Here is a 19,033-nt window from a genome sequence, read left to right as displayed (position 1 = left end):
GACTTTCCATTTCCAACCTGAATGCTCTATGAACCTTCCAAAACCAGATGAGGTAAAATGAGAACCGAACCTTCAGTTTATCTGCAGTTCAGTGACGGGTGAGGTTCTTTGGTGTGCTTCAGCAGTCTTCTGGGTGAGAACACTTGGCTGGCACGGGGCTGAAGCCAGCCTTTCTGTGATTCATTAATTGATTCAATCCATATTGCTCAGTTGGCTTTAAATCTGCCTTCTCTGAGCAGAAAGCTTTCTGCCATGGTGCATGACAGCATCTGTCAGCGCCTGTCCTTGTTAACCAAACCATCCACAGACACCTCATGCAGAAGGCCAAAGAGAAGTAAAAACCCAACATTAAATTCAAGCTTTCCACCCCAGCCACGCTGCCATTGTCCCCTGTTGCCCAGTTAGAGGAATCCCAGCACCTTTGAAGGTGGCTTTGCATGGCTGTAACACGCAAGCACTGGGGATGGTGCCAGCTGGGGAACGTGGTGGAAAAACTTTATGTGTAGCACCAGCATTTGTTACGTTTTTTAGATGTTTAGTGTAAAATGCTGATTTCTCTCCTTTAAAAAAAGAGGCAAGACACCAAAAGGCATCTCTCAGTCTTGATTTCCTCTCTCCCTGGTTCCCCAATGTGTGTATTTAGGAATTATCTCGTGTGTTTGTACACACGGAGAGGTTGGTGGCATGCGAATAAGTATGCTGCCTGATCAGTCCTTTGTTTGCGTGCATGTTTGGGTACAGTTCCCCCCTTCTCCTTCATCCTTATTAATGTCTCCTTTTGCCTGGTCCTCTTCTTTTTTTTTCCTTTCTCTCTCCCTCCGTTCCCCTCCTCCTTGCAACCTTCTGCCACCCACTGCTTCTTCCCCCCTCCGGAGGAGCTGATAAGCAGCTGGGTTTGGTGGCACAGCTAATGCCATCCCCGGGGGTGCGGGGGGGTGCTGGGGCTCCCTCATGGAGAGCAGAACAAGTCACCTCCGCAGTCAGCTCAGCAGCCGCCCGCCTTAGGCCTAGGATGCCGACTTTATCTCCAAATTCAGATCTCCTGGTTCACAGCCCCATGCCAGACATGTGCTTTTTTTCTTCTTTTTTTTCTTTTTAGATGCCTAAGGAATTCCGTGGTATTAAACTTAGAGACGGGGAGAGAATGTGGCGAGAATACATTGCTTTGTCTGTTTTAGCATGTGCTAACAATAATTCCTGATGCCGTCTCACAGGGGAGGAATACTGCCATGGTAACTTTTAACATAAGCATGAAATCAGCAAGCTCCACTCTGATATCTCATGTAATTAAATAGCTAATAATGTACAATTGTAATTTATACTAATGCTTTTGATATTTCGTCTTTATCTCGGAGCCCTTACCTCTTGGCGAAGCATCGTATCAATGTGGACATGGTGCTGAGGGTGGGGCGCGACAAGAAAGGGATCGGGGGATACCTCATTATAAATGAGGCTGGTGCATGAACCGTGTCTGCGGCAATCAAACAGCTAATTGTTATGATTGTGCTGATAGTGTCTTGGCTGTAATATCCTGCACTGTGTCAATTTTTCAACCCTTAATGTAACGCATTTGCATATCGAACCATCGCAGTGACTATCCTATCAGCTGTACTTGAGTGTGTGAATCAAAAATGCATTGTTCCCTGTGCCCTTCAGCATATCGGATCAAAAAGCAAAGCTAAGAGATAATTTTTATTTCAATTATTTTTTTTGGACTTGGAGAAGTAATCGCATAGACAGTTTCCTTAAAGATAAACCCCTTGCTCATGCATGCGTTAAAATTCAGCTTGCAAGGCACCTAGTGTGGCTGCAGCCTAGATAAAAGAATTGAATATTTGAAAAAAAATGAAAAAAAAAGAAAAAAAAGAAAAGATAAGCTGGTGTTTAAAGTGTCCTGTGAAAGAAAGAAGGCATTTGGCCTTAGGCGTGTGCATCCACAAGAGACAGCTTCAACTCTTATAAAGTGGGGAGTTTTGTGTGAGCACAGATGCATTTTGTTTTCCTATGAGGAAAAGATGATTAAATTATCGGAAACAAAGATAAAAAACCCAGGGCTTCCTGGATATTCTTCTTTTACCACCCTTGTCTCACTTATTCCTACTGCTTAGCAAAGGTGCTGACTCTATCTCTCTAAGCTTTAGTTTAAATGTCCAACACTGCTTATTAATGAAAGTAATAGGCTTTTGTTTATTACATGTAATAATGGTGAATATGACTATTTAATATAAATCTGACATTTAAATTCCACTTAGTTCCGAGATTCGGTTGATAAAAACGAATAACTCTTTACCCTAGAGTAAAAACTCCCTCAGTCTGCATTTTAAAGCATTGAAGTTTTCAAAGTAATCAGTTTTTTCAGAGGAACCAAATTGTGAAGACATCTGTTATGTTATTAATTTCACATAAATCTTAAGCTCCTCAAGGCCTGAAATGAGGCTTCATTCAAGCCGAATTAATGAAACATGATTGTAAGTCCCTTGCATGGAAATGCTGTCATACAGTATTGAGTTGCTTATAATCACTGAGTAATCTTGCAGGCTGCCAAGGGAGAGCTACTTTAAATCCCTCCATAAAACAATATCTGAAAATATCAGAACACTAACTATATCCTGGAAGATTAATAGCAGATGAAAATTTCTATGAAATGAATCATTCTTTCTCAGTAAAGGATACAAACATTTCCAGTAACTGCAGATTGTATAATATAAAACACAATCTACGATCCAGATGCGAGTTGCATTTAAGCTCTGAGATTCATGCTAAATACAAAGTTGCTTAAGTATGCAAGAATTCTATATAATGGAGAGAATGTTTGGAATTATATAGGTTTCTAATTCAATATGGCCCAAATCCTGAAGGACTTAGTCAAAACTCCCACTGACCTTTTTCGCCTAAGGAAGGACTGAGGGATTTGGCGATGTGTAAATATTGCACTGAGCAAATGATAACTGATCTTAATGAGTAAGAAGTAGCATACTAATTTTGAACTCTTTCTTTGAACAGTATTTGATTTCTGGTCTTTTAATTGAGCAAATGAAACTTACTATTCCTTTTAAAAAAAATCCCTAATTAATAGTACAGAACCACACAACTTAGATTTAATGTTGAAACAGGAACTTTTGAGAGGCTGAACTGCCTTAATCAAACTTCAAAATACTGCATTGGTCTCTAGCTGAATTGGGAAATAAAAATCTGCATATGATATTTATTACCCAAATCTTCTGAGTCCTGTTAGCTTTGATAGATTTTCTTTTTTTCTCAAAAAAAAAAATCAAAGATAATTAAATACAAAGGCAGTCCTTTTAATGTAGTGGCATATTATGCAAAATTAATGATAAGGACAGTATATACCTAGGGTATGGGATACTTGATGATTACTTCTCAATTAGAAACCTTAGCGACAGTGGTATCTTATGTAATGTAATTTTAGGTGCAGCTGTTTGAACCTGCGTTATGCAATGCTTCGAAATGCCAGTAATTTCCTCCTGGATTTTCAATGTCAAGATTTTGACACGTTTGCCCCTCAACACCTCTATTTTGTCAGATTTTTAAGATTCTTTTTTTTCCCTCCTAAATATTTCTGCTGAACATGATCAGCGCTTAATTAATTATAAATAAATAACAGTTGTATATATGCTCCTGGTCAGCAGCTGTTGGTATTGAAAAGTGCTTTGATGTTTTATACAAGGGAAGTGAGAACAATTCTAGGAGCTATAGTTGCAGAAGACTTTTTTGTATTTGGATGGAATTAATAAGATTTGAATTGCAGTTGTGATCATATCCCAGCATTTAGAGTTTTCTTTAGGTCTATGATGTGACAGAAATTGCACACATATACAGTATGAATTTTTAACTGTCATTGTAGGGTCATTGGGGCAGAAGCTTCTGTATCATTATACTGTAGGATCCTGGCATAGCTAGGTTGGCAAAAAGTAAAGGGGACCGTCAGAAATCATCTTGGTGGTAATTTTTAGATAAAATTCTGTGTAGTTCAGGGAATAAAGATGGACTAATATCTAGCTGTCCTAGTTGAAACTTTGATAACCTCAATATTAAGGGGAAAAAAAAAAAGGCAGCTATGTCTGCATCTTACCCGTTAGTCAGATTCAATATTACTTCAAAGATGTTCTAAATCTGCATTTGAGTACCATATGTTGACACCGCGTTTTGGACACTGGAGATTACTTGAAGTACCGCAAGCATGACTTGTACTCCTCTTCTGTAATCCTTGGATCTCCAGGGCATTATGAATTCAGAGATGAACAAACAGAGCGGGTTTTTGTGTTTTGAGGGGTTTTTGTCGGGTGTGGTGGTGTGATTTTTGTGGGGTTTTTTTGTTTGTGTGTGTGTTTTTTGTTGTTGTTTTCGGTGGGTTTTTGTGTTTGTTTGGGTTTTTTGTTTGGTTGGTTTTTTTTCTTTCTCTTTTTTCTTTCCCAGGGTGTTACTGCCTGGTTTGGGTGCTGCTTTCTTGTTCACCTCTGCGAATCCATATCAACATAAATGGAGACCTTATCTAGAGAGTGCCACACTTTGAAGTGCAGAGATGCAAATCCAAACATTGCATCACATTGTCAGATACAGAAATTAGTAGCATCCTGCATGTCCTTTGAAGTTCAAGGCTGTGCTTCCATGGAGTGTATTTTCAAATAGAAATCAGATGGCAGCTATTCAGACTCAGATAGCAATAATGATTTACTTGCAGTAAATCTTACAGTTTTTGGCCACACTTAGGGTATGATTTACTAAATAGTTTTTGGTCAGATGTTACTTATTAAGATATTACTCCCTCCCCCCAACTATTTTTTAATTAAAGGCTAGAGATCTAATGTGCTTATTTTCTGTACACATATGTAAAAAATCAAATAACTATTATATACCAGATTACTTGCTTCTCGCATCTTTTTAAAATACTGTGATTTATAAACTTTGATAGAAGATAGGGAACTACTTGACTGCAGCAGCTGTTTAATCACAGTGGAAAATATTTTAAAATGACAACTTTGGTGGTGGTCTGTTCTGAACAACGAACAGAATAAAATAGGCTGGAGGTAGAAGCAGCACATTGGTAACAACAAAATGATCAGAGGCACTAAATTGTAACGTTTAACTGCTTTTAAAATAAATACTCTCTCCTGTCCATGGCCCTGCAACCAATATGCTGTGGCCTTAACTCCCTCGCCCTTCTCCATCCCTGCTCAGCTGTTTCTCAGGGTACGTTCACACGATGGAGAGCACAAGGGGAAGGTCCAGTTTCTTACGTCTTATAATAAAAATTCTTAAAGTTCAGTCCAAAACTTGATTCAGTTTGCTTTATGTCAGATCCAGTAGACCAGATTTTCTTTGGCTACGTTTGTAGGTCTTCAACACCCACAGTTGAGGCCAGATTTTTATAGGTGCTCAGTGCTTAACAGTCCGTGGTATTGGTTGGAAGGTGCTTGCAAAGCCCAGTCTCCTTAATCAGCAAAGAGAGAAGGTCTTTCAGAGATTACTCCCAGCATCTGAATTTAAGTTCTAATTCTGCCTCTTGAACCACTTTCTTCACTGTCCGTAAGACTGGGAAGAGAGCAATGGCTGGGTGAAACTGTGGAGATAACATTTGCTCTTGGTTTCAACAACTTGAGCGTAGGAAGCTGGTGAACCATATTAGTTTTACAATGGGAGAAGATATGAGTTCTTAAGATGAATGTGAGGTCTAGGTTGAGGTAATGTGTATCCATATGTCCTGACTGAGCCTTATCTCCATATTCAGGATCTCCTATGGGCTTCTTCCAGCATAGATCAAAAGAGATCTCCCTTCATAATTATTTATCTTCAAAACTGCTAGAAGTGATTTGCTGCTGCTGCTGAAGGAATTTTGCTACTGACTTCTTTGGGCTTACACCGGGCTTACTGGGGGACTAATGAGATTCTATTATGTAATTACAATTTGATCAATAGGTTGTTTACTTGACCATAGTGGGCACTTGTCTGTCACTTCTGATGATACCATTTGGAGAGAAAGGAACTTTGCAATATAGCTGCAAAACAGTAATGCATGTATGTATGTGGGTGGAAAGTGTACTATATCCAAACCTTGTGGAGTGGAGGAAGGAATTAAAGAAAATGAAACTGCTTTGAAAAGAACAAACCATGAACTAGATCTATATATATTTTTTTCACTGGAAAAAAATAAAAGCAAGATGGGAAAAATGAGATTATTTCACATGGTTCTTGTTGTTATGCAGATTGCCTCCTTGTATTCATATGTTCAGCACATCTGGCTCCCTTGTGGGTTTGCTCTTTGAGATGGGAGGAAGAATGCACAGTGAGATTAAGGGCAAAATAAGGTGGAAGGACAGAAATGGAGAAACAGTTGTGGAGTGAGGACTAGCAGCACTAAGGAGGATTTCCCTCAAAAGCCTACAAATCTGTCTTATGTTCTTCCCATCTTACCACACTGAAAATGGCTGTTTTTCTCCCGATTACCCATGTGAGTGCTCGGGCCATTGGTGCTGAGTGAGCGGTGCCCGCAGGGGTGACCAACCTCACCTGCTCTTGCCTCTCTGCCCTGGTTTTCCTGGGCTGTCCCTGTTTTTTTCTTGGATTACAACTCCTGTGGGCAAGGGCTCTGCCCCACGTGTTTGTAACTGCTGCTTGGGCTGTGGATGGTTTAGCTACTGTGATAAAGCAAATCATAACATCACCCTTATTTTCTGTTACAAAGTAAAGGCAGAACCTGAGACCCCCCCTTGCGGTTTCCCAAGTGAGACTCCTTTGCTGTTTCATACTGTGTAGATGCTTTGCTGTGGTCTGAGCAGACAGGTCTGGAAAAGTTCCCTGGGAGCATAGGGCCAGCGCTGCGGGACAGCCCGGTGCCTCCTGCGGGCAGCTGCTGCCGCCTTGTCCCGGCTCATCCCAGGAGAACACGGGATGGGCAGGGCTGGAGAACATGGAAAGGTGACATTAGGAGCAGACACTTGGTGAAAATATTACTGCACTACTCATTTTTTAAATAATGGACTGTGATGAGACTTTCAAAGTCTCTGTGACATTTGTCATCTGTCGGGGATTGGCTCAAGGAGCACAGACATGAGTCCACCAAGCAACTGTACGAGCAGAGCCCATTTTAGTTGACATAAGTAGGCCTTAGTTAGCTTGTCTATTAGGCCGTGGGAAAGGGGGGAACGGAAAAGTACTAACTAAGGCAGGGTCAGGATATTTTTGAAGAGATAAGAGTCAGAAGAATGTGGGATGCGCATAGCTAGCTAAACCCAAGTAGGTGGAGTAAGTAAATGTGCTTAGCCTATTAGATAGAGACAAGTATGCATAATTATGGTATTTGGTATAAATGCACGCTATCTCGGGCAATAAAGTTGAAGTATGCTTTATCACTCATATTGGGTCGACCGCATTTCTTCCTCCGTCCGCTCGGGTCTGGAACTCTGATGGGATTTCTCTCCGCAGTCATCAGCATGAACCTTGGGGAAGGAAGATGCACATTAAAGCACCTGCACGCTTTACACAAGCACACACGCATAGGGGAGAGCCCAGATGTCATCATCCCGCAGATCTGTTTGCACACAGAATAGATGGCCAGACCCCTGTTTGGTTCTGGCTGCTTCAATATTGAAATGCTACTTCTAATTTACACTTTATTCTGTAAAATACAGAAAATGTTCAGAAATCTTGGGTGTTCCCTGCTGCGAGGTGTGAAGCTGCAGAGGACCTGGGTGAGTGTCAGGATGATGGAGCCAGGCTCTTCTCGGTGAAAACCAATGGTAGGACAAGGGGTAATGGGTTCAAACTGGAACACAAGAGGTTCCACTTAAATATGAGAAGAAACTTCTTCTCAGTGAGGGTGCCAGAGCCTGACCCAGGCTGCCCAGGATGGTTGTGGAGTCTCCTACTCTGCAGACATTCCAACCCGCCTGGACACCTTCCTGTGTAACCTCATCTGGGTGTTCCTGCTCCGGTGGGGGGATTGGACTGGATGATCGTTTGAGGTCCCTTCCAACCCCTAACGTTCTGTGATTCTGTGAAGTCAGGTTTTCGAGGTTGTTTCTGCTCCCTCCCCCTTAGAAGCCAAATGATATATGAGCTTTACTGAATAGTTTTAGACACATGAACACAGGGCTGTCTTTTAAATGCTTATGGTGGATAAAGGCAAAGCAATGCAATGAGCTGTGACGGCCGTATAAGCCGTGCCTGATGGCTGATCCTTGCAGGATGGCTGTGGTTGGCCCCACAGCTCCTCCCGTGCTTCCCTGCGGCTCTCGGCACAGCCGGGTGCGCTGCTGCAAGCTGCGAGGGACCTGCGAGGAGAGCGGGGTGTTGGGCCTGGGCATTTACAGGCTGTCACAACACTTGTTCTTCTTACTGAACAGGGGAGAATTGCATTCTTGCAAGGCAGTCCCCTCTGGAGTGCCGTTCGGCACGGCGCTTTTTGTTCTGCTGTGTAGTTTCAAGGTGAACCCTTTAATTCAGTGTGACCCTTTTAAGAAGTCCAAACATTACATGCTGCAAGAGGGAAACAAAGCACTTAGTCGTATGAATCATGTTTTAAGATGGAGCAGAGGTGGTGTTTGTGTTGCCCTGAACGGTTCCATTTTCAGTAGAACGAGTCTGTTGTAGGGAAGCTTTAGGACTCATTATGACTAATTGCTTTACAATTTCAGTAACTTTTTTATTTTTTTGACTGGCCTAGGAGACTTGTGACTCACTTTACATGGCCAGATTGTTTGAATTATCTTTCAGTTTACCACACTCTTTTAACAATGCTGTTGACCAGTTTTCCCTTTCTATCATGTTAAGTCCAAGCTGCTGAAGATTTGCCATTGGAGCTCTTGCTCATGTGCTCCCTTGGTCTACACCATCTGCTGACAGAGTCCTGGAAGAGGATGTAAGAATGTGCTGTCCTGGGTTGTGTCCTAAGGACTGTTTTCTTGTGTTTCATCTTTACAGACTGAACATGTACTCCTGTGACACTCGCAGCAGATCGGAGTGCCAGGTAGTTTGAGTTTGGGATCTGATTTTGGCCTGGCATTCTAGAAGTTGCTTAGAGAGATGGGTTTTTTTGTTATTTCCTGGCTGATGAAGGAAAAACCTAATTTTCTTTTTCATTAGCCTAGCACTCAAGGGACAGTTTTGTCTTCCTAATAGCTTGGTTCATATAGGCTGGGTGTAACCCGTGTATCTTGTTGCAACCAGTTTTCTGGTGGGTAAGTAAGATCTCTTGAGTCCAGCCCAAAGCAGCCAAATGTGTGATGAGAGGGGTGGTGGTCATGGAGATGTCTTCACATGCTCTGCTTATGAATTTTAGCTGAGTCCTGAGAACGCTGCTGTTTCTCAAGAATATATTTCATTGATATCTGTGTTAGACACAGAACTCAACAGGTGGTTAAAAATCCCTCCTTGGAGGAAGGAAATATGGCATCTCTTTAAACAGACAGGGAAGTGTTAGCTTTTCAAATGCACCGCACATATCAATGACTTTTTCCCAGTTGTTATCCTACCTTGAATTCTTGCTAGGGATAGTTATTATACTAGGAAACTTCTGAAATGTCGTTACTAGGAAACTATAAATGTTATTTCAATAACATTTGGTATCTTGGACTTTTTAATACACTTTATGCTGAGGAGTACTTTTGATACTCTGGCGGGCTGGTTGGTAACACAACAGCTGCGAGCGCCTTCCATCCAGTGCTGGCTCCTACCCAGAAGGAGTCATTTAGTGGTGCTGGTGGCAATGGGGAAACCACAGGATGGGGAAAATGGAAGGAATAGCTAGGGGTGACAAGAAGGAAATAAATTGTCTGCATTTATTTGTGGAAGGATGGAGTACGTGTGGAAGGAGAAATAATCTCAGAGAAAAAAAGGTAGATCTGAGAATGCTGTCCCCTGTTACGCAGAGCTGGCTGATTTGTGTGCATTAGTAATGCACTTTTGAAGGGATATCTAAGTGCTCTTCAGGTGAAGCTGATGATATTGCTGTCGGTTGTGGGCTTTTCTGTGTTGTCTGCAACTCTCAAACCTTTACATTGACTGATGGTCATAATGTGTCTTATGCCATTGGAATATCTTTGTGTGGTTTATAAAACAATTTGGTATTATGTCATCTGCTCATACTTCCTGTCACTCCCCACAACTTTGGCTGCTACAAGAAATATTTTAACACTTACAAATAAGGAAAACTGTGGGCAATCTAGGCAGAGTGGTCACATACCTGCAAAGGGTCCATATATTGTTGCAGTGAGGCAGGAAGAGAAACTTTTATAATTCATGAGTCGTGAAAGCTTTCTTTACTTCTGGGATAAATATTCCAGCCCGTTAGGTATACTTTATATGTAACATTTACATCTTGCTGAGTGATTAGTTTAAACAGCTATTTTTATCCTGCATTTCAGCCCACAACTCTCTAATGTTAATTAGTATTAGGAAGGAAGTATGTTTTCTTCACATGCCATAGCAAATGTGCTTTATATAATGATTACAGAACTTGTTTGATCTTTTGTTTTTACTGAACAGTCTACAGCACTGACGGCAAACTGTTTGGTTTTAGTTTTCTTGTGCCCTGGGCTGTTTTCCACTGTGTGAAATTGCTTAACTTTTTTTTTTAGGTGTTTTTTCACAATCACTGAAAATGTTGGAGTAAGGTAGAATTTCACTGTAAAGTTTCTTTAAAGTGCTGTCTGTCAGTGAAGAGTTCAAATAACCCCTGCCTCTTCCCATTTCATCCAAGTTTGAGGGCATGGGTAAAACTGATAACATAAGGAGTTTGGAGGGAGGGTTCGAAGGTTAGTCACAATCTGTTCAGGTGTTGCACAGGGCATGTGAAGGGTGCATGAGAAGTGGAGAAGCAAAAATATACAAGGCTTTAGTGAATAGTCATTGCCAAATATTAAGAAAACAATTATAAAGGCATCCACAAATTGGGCCACCAGGAGAGCTTCTACTGTTTTTCTTTCTCTGCATTTATGAGTGTAAATAATACACAGTTTTAGCTGATGCAAATATACTCACAGTAATAAAGTCATAATTACAGAATTTGTAAAAGTCATTTTCTTGCACTGTTACAAGCAGAGGAGATTGAAATCCTCTAGCTCTAGGAAGGAGAAAAGTGTGAACTTGATTTTTTAAGTTCCTTCCTTTGGTGTTTTGAAAGCTAAGATCTAACGCTCTGCCTGAATACTACACTTCTATAGTTTTTTGAAAGGTTTTCCTCCCCAAATTTCCTAGGACTACACACACACACACACCAAAAAAAGAAAAAAACCCTAACACTTGTTATTCTAGACCTATATAAAAAAATCAACTTGAGGTTACCTCAATTAATTTAGAATAAACCAAGTGTATTAGTGCAGCTGCTTTTTAGTTGTGAACCTGTTCTTCAAAGTTGGTGATGGCTATTAGCTTTCTTAGAACCAAGGCAAGTGGCATATTTCTTTGTAAACAGCTACATTCCTGGATCAAAGCTCCGATCCATCAAGTAGGGACATGCTAGTCAGGGAGGAGAAAAGACTGGGTTAAGGGCCGTCTGGAAATCACAGGGAGTGGGCTCAAACTACAGTGCAACTCAACTTTACAGGACTGATTTCTGCAAAAGCCGCGCGTGTATTTTGCATCATTGGTGGCTATAGATGTAAATTCTAGTTGGTAATTACCAGATCTGTGGTTCTTGTTCATTAATTAAACATACCTCTGGCATCCTGTGATCCAACTTGAAACACACTGAGGTGTAACTACGACAGTGCAGCCTCTGTATCTGTAGGTGGGTGTGGATCTGCACTTGCTCGGTGACAAGATTTTCAAAATGGAATAATTGTTTAGGGTGGGGATGATGGGGGAATACAAACAAACACACAAGAAAAAAGAAGGGCAAGAGGCAAAGAGCAGAAGGAGGAGGGGATGAATCTGGCCCTGGGAGGAGCATGTGTCCTCCTGCCCCTCCTCTGGCAAGTCTCAGTCAGGGTTTGCTGTTCTTGGGATCAGACATATTCTTTTAGAAGAATTCAGAAAACTCATTCTGTTTCATGCTGTTTGTGTCATGATGTGGAGCTCAATGCTGTGTTTAATTGCTAGCAAGAGGCATCGGTTGAAATACAGATTGCCTGCGCGTGGCATCCCCAGCCCTCCCGAGGCTCCACTCCAGGGCCGCAGAGGGACAAGTTCACATGGCCGATGCCTTAACGGGGCGAGGTTCATCATCGCGCCGCGTCCCCCAGTTTGTGTTTCAGTTCCTTTCTTCTGATTGTTCATGAAAGAGAGGTGTTTGGGGAGAGAGGAAAGCGAGCCGCCTGCCCCAGCATAATGGGAGCTGGTGGAGCCGCTGAGTGACAGCGGCGGGAAGCGCTGAACCAGGGCCCGCGGAGCGCCGAGTCATCAATAATGCAGAATGAATTCTTGCTTCCTTCAGAGTGAGAAAATAATACCCGGCTGGAATTGAGCGAGCAGTAGGGGACACAGCACCCTTGAGACTGCGGGTCTGGAAATCTTCAAGGGGAGAGCTTTGGAGAATTGAGTTTCTCCTGCTGTATGCCTGATTTCTTCTCCTGCTCACCAGAAAATTGAGAAGTCAATTGGCCTTTTATTGTTAGGGATGAAATGACTTTTCTCCCCCTTTTTTTTTTTTTCTTTTCAATTAATTTTTTATTGAATTTTGAGAAAGGTAGATTTACAACTGCCACTGCAAAGGAGGAAAGTGAGAAATAAATATAAAATCTGCAGGCAGGGCGGAGGAGGGAGGGCTGGAGCCCACAGCCCTGCTCCCAGTGCCGGGCTGGAGCAAGACCCGTGTGCTCCAAGGCGTCTGTCCCTCCTCAGTAGCCACCAGAGGTAATTGGCACTTAGTGCACCTCACCCAGCACTGCGTGAGCACAGCACAGTTATGGCCTCAGTCTGCAGGGTGTTTTCCACAGCTCTGTGCGCCTTCGCTGCTTCTGGCCTGCTAAGAAAAAGCAGCTGTATCAGTGTATGCCCAAGGAACAACTGCTCTGCTGCTGTTGTTTTGAAAAAAATAGGCATTACACATGTGTGAGATTGTACATTTAGTGTGGGTTGCTAGAGGAATCTAGACCCATCCGTGGCAGAGTGGTAACCCCTGGGTTTGGGACTAGCTGTCAAGTGCAGTCCTCTTTGTCACATAGGAAGCTGGGGGATTTGTTTTTGTAAATGACTTTATTTTATGTATAATAATCCGGATATTGCATAAACACATTTTGGGTTATGGTTTCTGGTGAAAAACTTGGTTTGGTTTTCCCATTTGAGGGTGAAGGTCCAGGCTAATGGAAGAAGGTGGTGTTGCTAGGGGTTGGTTGGTTGGTTTTTTTTTTTGTTTCCCCACCTTGTCCACATTTGAGCTGGAGATAGTGTAAAAGCAAGGGGGGCATGCCTGGCAAATCATAAACAACAGTTCTTATGCAGATAATGATTTGTGAAGCTATAAAATAATGATTTAAAATTCATGGTCCAAAACTGCAATTACTTTCGCACCAACCTAATAGCAGCCATTCCTCCAGCCCGCCTGCAAACAAAAACATAGTTGTGTGTATAATCATGGTGAAAGTGTATAAAACAGTGACACTGAGGATCCAGTTTGTTTGTAAACTCAAATGTTTGTGACTGTAATTTAGAGCAGGTGCCTGTAGTTGTTGGTATCAATACACAGGAATGGTTACCGTCTACCTGTAGCTGTTTTCTACAGCAGGAAAATCTTGTCATGGTACTGCTCAGGAAAAAGCAGCTCAGGTCACCTTGCGTGGAAAGTCATTTGATCTAGTAATAAGCATTTCAGCTGATTTTAATAAATGTAATCCTGACTTCTATGAGCTGTGCCATCTGTAACATTATGCAATGTGTCTCTTACGTACAGGAGACGTGACATTCTACGTGGAAGTGACAGTGACGTGACAGCATCTGATAGCTCTTTTCTGCAGTGTGGTGGCAATGTTCTTCTGCAATAGTAAGGCCTTTATTTACTTTTAAGATATAAATTGATTTGCTTTGGCCTAAACCCCCTTATGTCATAGGTTCTGATTATTTAATTTTCATTTTATTCTGTTTTTGAAATGACTATAACTGAGATGATAATGTTATCTAGCTGAAGCCTTTAGATTATTAAGAAGTTCTAGATATTTCTGAGATGATCTTCTGATACAACGATTTGGCATGGATGAAAGTCTGGCCTCCACTTTTACAAACTAGAACTGGAAAATATTTCTTACTTATCAGATATCTCTATATCAAAGCAAAGCAGACTGTGATTATTTACCAGAAATTAGAGGCATAAGTCAGGGTAGGTTACAGTCTCCTAAAGATCTCTCATATTGGGTAAAAAAATAAATTGGATTCACCTTAGATTAGGTGGTAGATTCTGTTTGTTTGAGCTGTCGTTCTGCCCTGTTTTGGCAGACTGTGGTTAGAAAACGATTATTCTGTCCTTAATGTTTAACTGCATCCCTGGAACAATGTGGGTGGATTAGCAAGAATTGCTTGTTCATGTTGGTATAGATGATAAGTTTTCACACATCTCCTTCGCACTCAAGGACATTTTGCCAGCTCACATCCCTGCTGTTTCATGTGTTACATTTGGCTTGCTGGGGAGCAAGGGGAGCCTGAAGATTACGTGGCCTCCAGCATTTTGTTTATGAGAGCATCCTTCTAGCGATCGATGTCAGCGTGGGGTGGAAGCAGATTTCCCCCTTGAGATGAGAATCAAGCAAAGTTGCCAAATGCACAATCTTCCTTTCAAACATGCTGCTGCTTCGAAGGCGGGAGGTGGGTGGCTGTGCTTGTCCATGGAGGGAGGAGGTGATGGCAATGAACCCTGAAGCTCAGGCTGGGAGCCAGGCTGCACCTCGGCAGCAGCACCGGCAAAGCACAACAGTGCTTTCCCCTCCATGACCGCCCCTGTCCCTACAGCTCTGTCTATTCATTGCAAGTTCACAGTGTTCTCATGTGTGAAGTGAACTGATACAAAATGTAGGTTACACCGCTAAGAACTGTTGAGAACAATCTTGTTTTCACTGCATTGAGTGTGAATTGAAAGAAGTCCAAACGTAGAGTAAAACCCTGAGTTTCCTCCTTTCCTTTTCTTTGATTTCTTTATATTTTTAAATGGAGCTTGAGTCAGGATTTCATATTACATGCTAAAAGCTCAGGAGCAATGTAAAACCGTGATTACCTAACAGAGTTTTGAAAGGCCTTGCTTAAACCTAGAAGGTCATTAGAAAACACTCGTACCTGCTTTTCTGCTCTCCTGCCTGTAAAGGGAGGTCACAGTTCCTGCAGCCTTCAACAGGTACTGCTGGTTGAGGCTCCCATTTAGGAGATGCTTGCCTGTAATTCAGAAATGAGGCTTTCACAAGCCCTCCTTATAAATTTTAGGATTTCCTGACAGTGGTTGCTGTTGATCTGTACTCAGTTATAGACACTACCACAGGAGATCTTTCACTTGTTGAATTAACTAATCACCTACCCATCTTTAGGTGGTTGCCACACAGAAAGCAGGTTTTGCTTGCTGTGATGAATCTGAAGTGCTTTAAATATTACATGGCAATCCCCAGGTGAAATGAGTACTACATCAAAATAGCTGCGTATGTGTTGCTGAAGTGTGACTGAAGGTCAAGTTTTGAGACATGGAGCCATCCGCAGGGTGAGCAGCCAGGTTGACTGCTGGAGTTTCTCAGGGCATGAGGTTTCTGGGCCAACAGCAAATAGTTGCCCCACTGGGTGTTTGGCAAGCAGATAGTCTGATCTTTCCTGGACAACAGCTTCATAAGGTGTTCAGATATTTTTGAAATATGTTAAGTAAGATATTCAGAAAACTGAGTGAAAATAAAGTATCTGCTCAAGAAATATTAAGCCTGTTTTGGGGTGCTTTATGCAGCTCTACTCTTGCTGCTTTTGTTGTTGCTTTGGTCAGGATTGCTCAGAAGGCAAATGGCAAGAGCTGTAAATGATGTGACAGTGGGTGCTACTGCAAAAGATTTCAAAGAATGGCGCTTGTGTAATAATGCAATATCAGGTCTTGGCTGTGTACCATTGAGGTCAGTGGGCTTCTAGAGAAGTCTGCATCGCTTTGTAGCAGAGCACGTTTTTTTCCTTATTTATTTCCAAGCAAGAGTTTTGCCATATCATACCAGGAGCTGCCCACTCAATGGCTTGGGAGAGCGAGCTGGCTTTTCTGCGCTGGGCTGTTTCCTTCTGCTCTAGGTGGCATGTCACTGCTGTCTGTAGTATAATTTGGGGGAGTGTTGGCGATGGTCCCTTTGTTACCCAGCTATGGATAATAGCTCTTCTTTGGAGATGCTATGAACACACACAGCAGAACACAGGCTGCTAAGGCCTCCTTCCAGCACCCCGCGCTCTGACGGCAGGCGCTGCCCTTACTGTCCTTAGATTTCCCCCATTCAGCCATGGAAGTCATACTGTTAAAGGTCCTCTGTTTAACCCAAAAGCATACAGCTGTAATAAAAGGAAACTGAACTTTATTCAAGTCCTCTGTCTATTTATGCCTGTTCATCTTTGACCAGCTCCAAAACAGACACTACATGTCACTGACATGCTGCATTATTCAAATGTTATTGGGGGAATAGTTATTTTTATTTCAATATAAAATACTAAAAATAAGGAAATAAAAGAAAAATAACCTCTCTTCTGCACTGATGGAGAACTTACGGGTATATAAATGAAAATATCAGCTAAACTTTACAATGACACAGATTTTGTTTAGCAAGCAGGATGACTTTAAAATTTTCACGCCACTCTGCAGTATTTGCAGATATGCATACATGAAGCAGAGATCAGCGTTATAGTGGCTTGTTTAGAACGGCAGTTGGATATCAGAAACTAATATTTAAAATTGGGGCCTGAGTTAAGGCTGTGTTTTTGGTGGTTTACTTTCTGGAATGCAGTAGTGGTACACAGGGTGAAGCCTGAGAAGCAGCACCCAGAAGTAGGCCTCCCAGGGAAACTGCCATTTCTTTGTGTAATTCATTTCTTTTCCCAAGGACCTAGTTTATGCACCTGTGGGATTAATCTCATTATTAAATCACTGAAATGCTCTGTATAATGGCAGAAGGAACTTGCCTTTGAGTTGAGATGGTCAATACTTAGATCGGAAGCCTATGTGCAAATGCACTCTGGCTGTCAGTGTGCCGGTGCGGGGGCTGTGTGAGCTCACAGCAGGCTTGGGGACAGTTCATCTGTGTGTGTGGTCTGTGTCAGTCCCTTCCATTGGGACAAAGTCAAAGAGGGAAGGTGCTGCGCTGCCAAAAGAGGCAGTGCTGCAGTGACAGGAATTACTGACTCACCTAGGAGGGATCCAGGTATAAATCCTTGCTCTGTGTAAGTCAGCACAAGGGTTGGGCTTGGGTTTCCCAAATCAAGATGAGTGATGTTACCAGCAGTAACGGAGCCTCTGTCTCTCTGCAGAAAATTTGCTCTGGACAAAACTTTAATCAAAACCAATAATTACTCTGAGCATAACTCATTATTCAGATAAAATATTTTTGAATAATGTTGATCCAGTATTTTACAAGCAACAATAATCAATTTATAAAGCACTTTGAGACCTTCCTCCAGCCAAGCTAAACAGAACTGTCATCCTGGGGGTGCAGGTGTAGAAGACCTGACCTCTGCCATCAGGCTTGGTGCTCTTCTGTGTGGGTTCAAGGAGGTTTTGTGAGGAACGGCTGGTGTGGAGCGTGCAGAATGAGGTCAGGGCTCAGCTTGTTACCCCCTGCACAGTTTGTAATGAGAAGTCAAGGCAAAGGCTGTTGTTCTCAATGGGAACAACGGCAGGGGCTCCTGCCGTGGTGATGCTTTTTCCACCTGTGTACTGGGGCTCAGAGCCCTGTCACAGGACATATTACCCTATCCCAGTAAAGCCAAGAGGAGGTTTGCCTTCGGAAACACCTGGACTTTGGTGTCCAGTGGAGCTGCAGCCTCACTGCTGGCGAGCATCCCGCTGCAGCTCCTGACATGGTCACAACGTCCCTTTCCATGGGGGACTGTTTGTGGTGCACACGAAGTTCACAGCTCCTCGTAGTGTGTACTTCAAATGTACAGTTAATATCCAGCAGATACGTGGGAAGGCAAGCAAGCTACCTTTCATCTAATGTTTGTAACACAGAAAACCTTCAATATTGAGAACAGATAGACTGGAAGGTAGGTTCATATCTCTCAGCAAGAGAGCTGTAACTTAAATCTAATACACCTGATCAAGGCTTTCTCTCTGCCTTGTAGGTATTTTAATACAAATGTGTCTTTCATTTGACTGATTGAAGGTCTCCAACCTGCAATAAATGAAACATCTGATCCCCTTGAATTCAAATCACTTTTTCTTTGATTTTCTTTTACTTCTATTTCTTCTTTCTTTGTTCTACGGCTAGAGTCGAATTTCCCTTTAGAAATTGAAAGAATGTGTGTGGGTTTTTCTGCTCCTCTTACAGTGAGCCTGTGCAAAGGTCGAGTGGCTAGTTGACTAGCATATTAAGACAGAATTCATTTCACAGACAGTCTGTAGTGATGTGCTTTACATATCATTATCACGCTGAATTGAGGGAAACTGATTATACAAATTAGTTACTGTACATTATTCTCCAAAGCCTTTTATTTGCATAACCAATAGATTTTATGCAAAGAATATCCTGAAAAATGATACATGATCATGTCTAGTTGAAAGAAAGTTGTTATGTTCTAGGTAGGAAAATAAGTAGGCTTTATTCACAATTTAAGTTTAAATTGTTGTGTATCATAATATTGCATGTATCAATTAGCTTATGCCAGATGTAGCCTTTAAAATATATTTCCTGTAAACACAATTGCGCCTGCAATCCTGAGTGCTGGGAGCTGCTGATTCCAATGTTCTCTATAATTATGTCTTTGTATGAATCAATCAGTTTAAATATAGAGCGACAGTCTGTTAAAGCCATGACCTCCGTTGGGTTTATTTTTTACTCGGCTAGTCGTGTCTCTTTCCAGATGTCAGTGACATAATTTGTATGCTCAGCATTTCTTGTGCGGAGATTTTTGTAGGGGGGAGCGGAGGGGAGGA

General features: G+C 42.0%; 1 long non-coding RNA gene across 1 annotated transcript in view; it reads left to right on the top strand.

The window, feature by feature from the left end:
• The window catches only part of LOC110360360 (uncharacterized), a 166,820-nt gene that overhangs the window by 58,911 nt on the left and 88,876 nt on the right, over positions 1-19,033 (top strand). The window contains exon 2 of the long non-coding RNA XR_010465798.1: positions 13,847-13,936. This is a non-coding gene — a long non-coding RNA (uncharacterized LOC110360360). The remainder of the gene's footprint in view (positions 1-13,846; positions 13,937-19,033) is intronic.

This window comes from Columba livia, chromosome 13 (genome assembly GCF_036013475.1).
Source record: "Columba livia isolate bColLiv1 breed racing homer chromosome 13, bColLiv1.pat.W.v2, whole genome shotgun sequence".
Lineage (NCBI taxonomy): Eukaryota > Metazoa > Chordata > Aves > Columbiformes > Columbidae > Columba > Columba livia.
The sequence above is the reverse complement of the archived record's forward strand: the minus strand, read 5'-3'. Positions and strand labels throughout refer to the sequence as shown.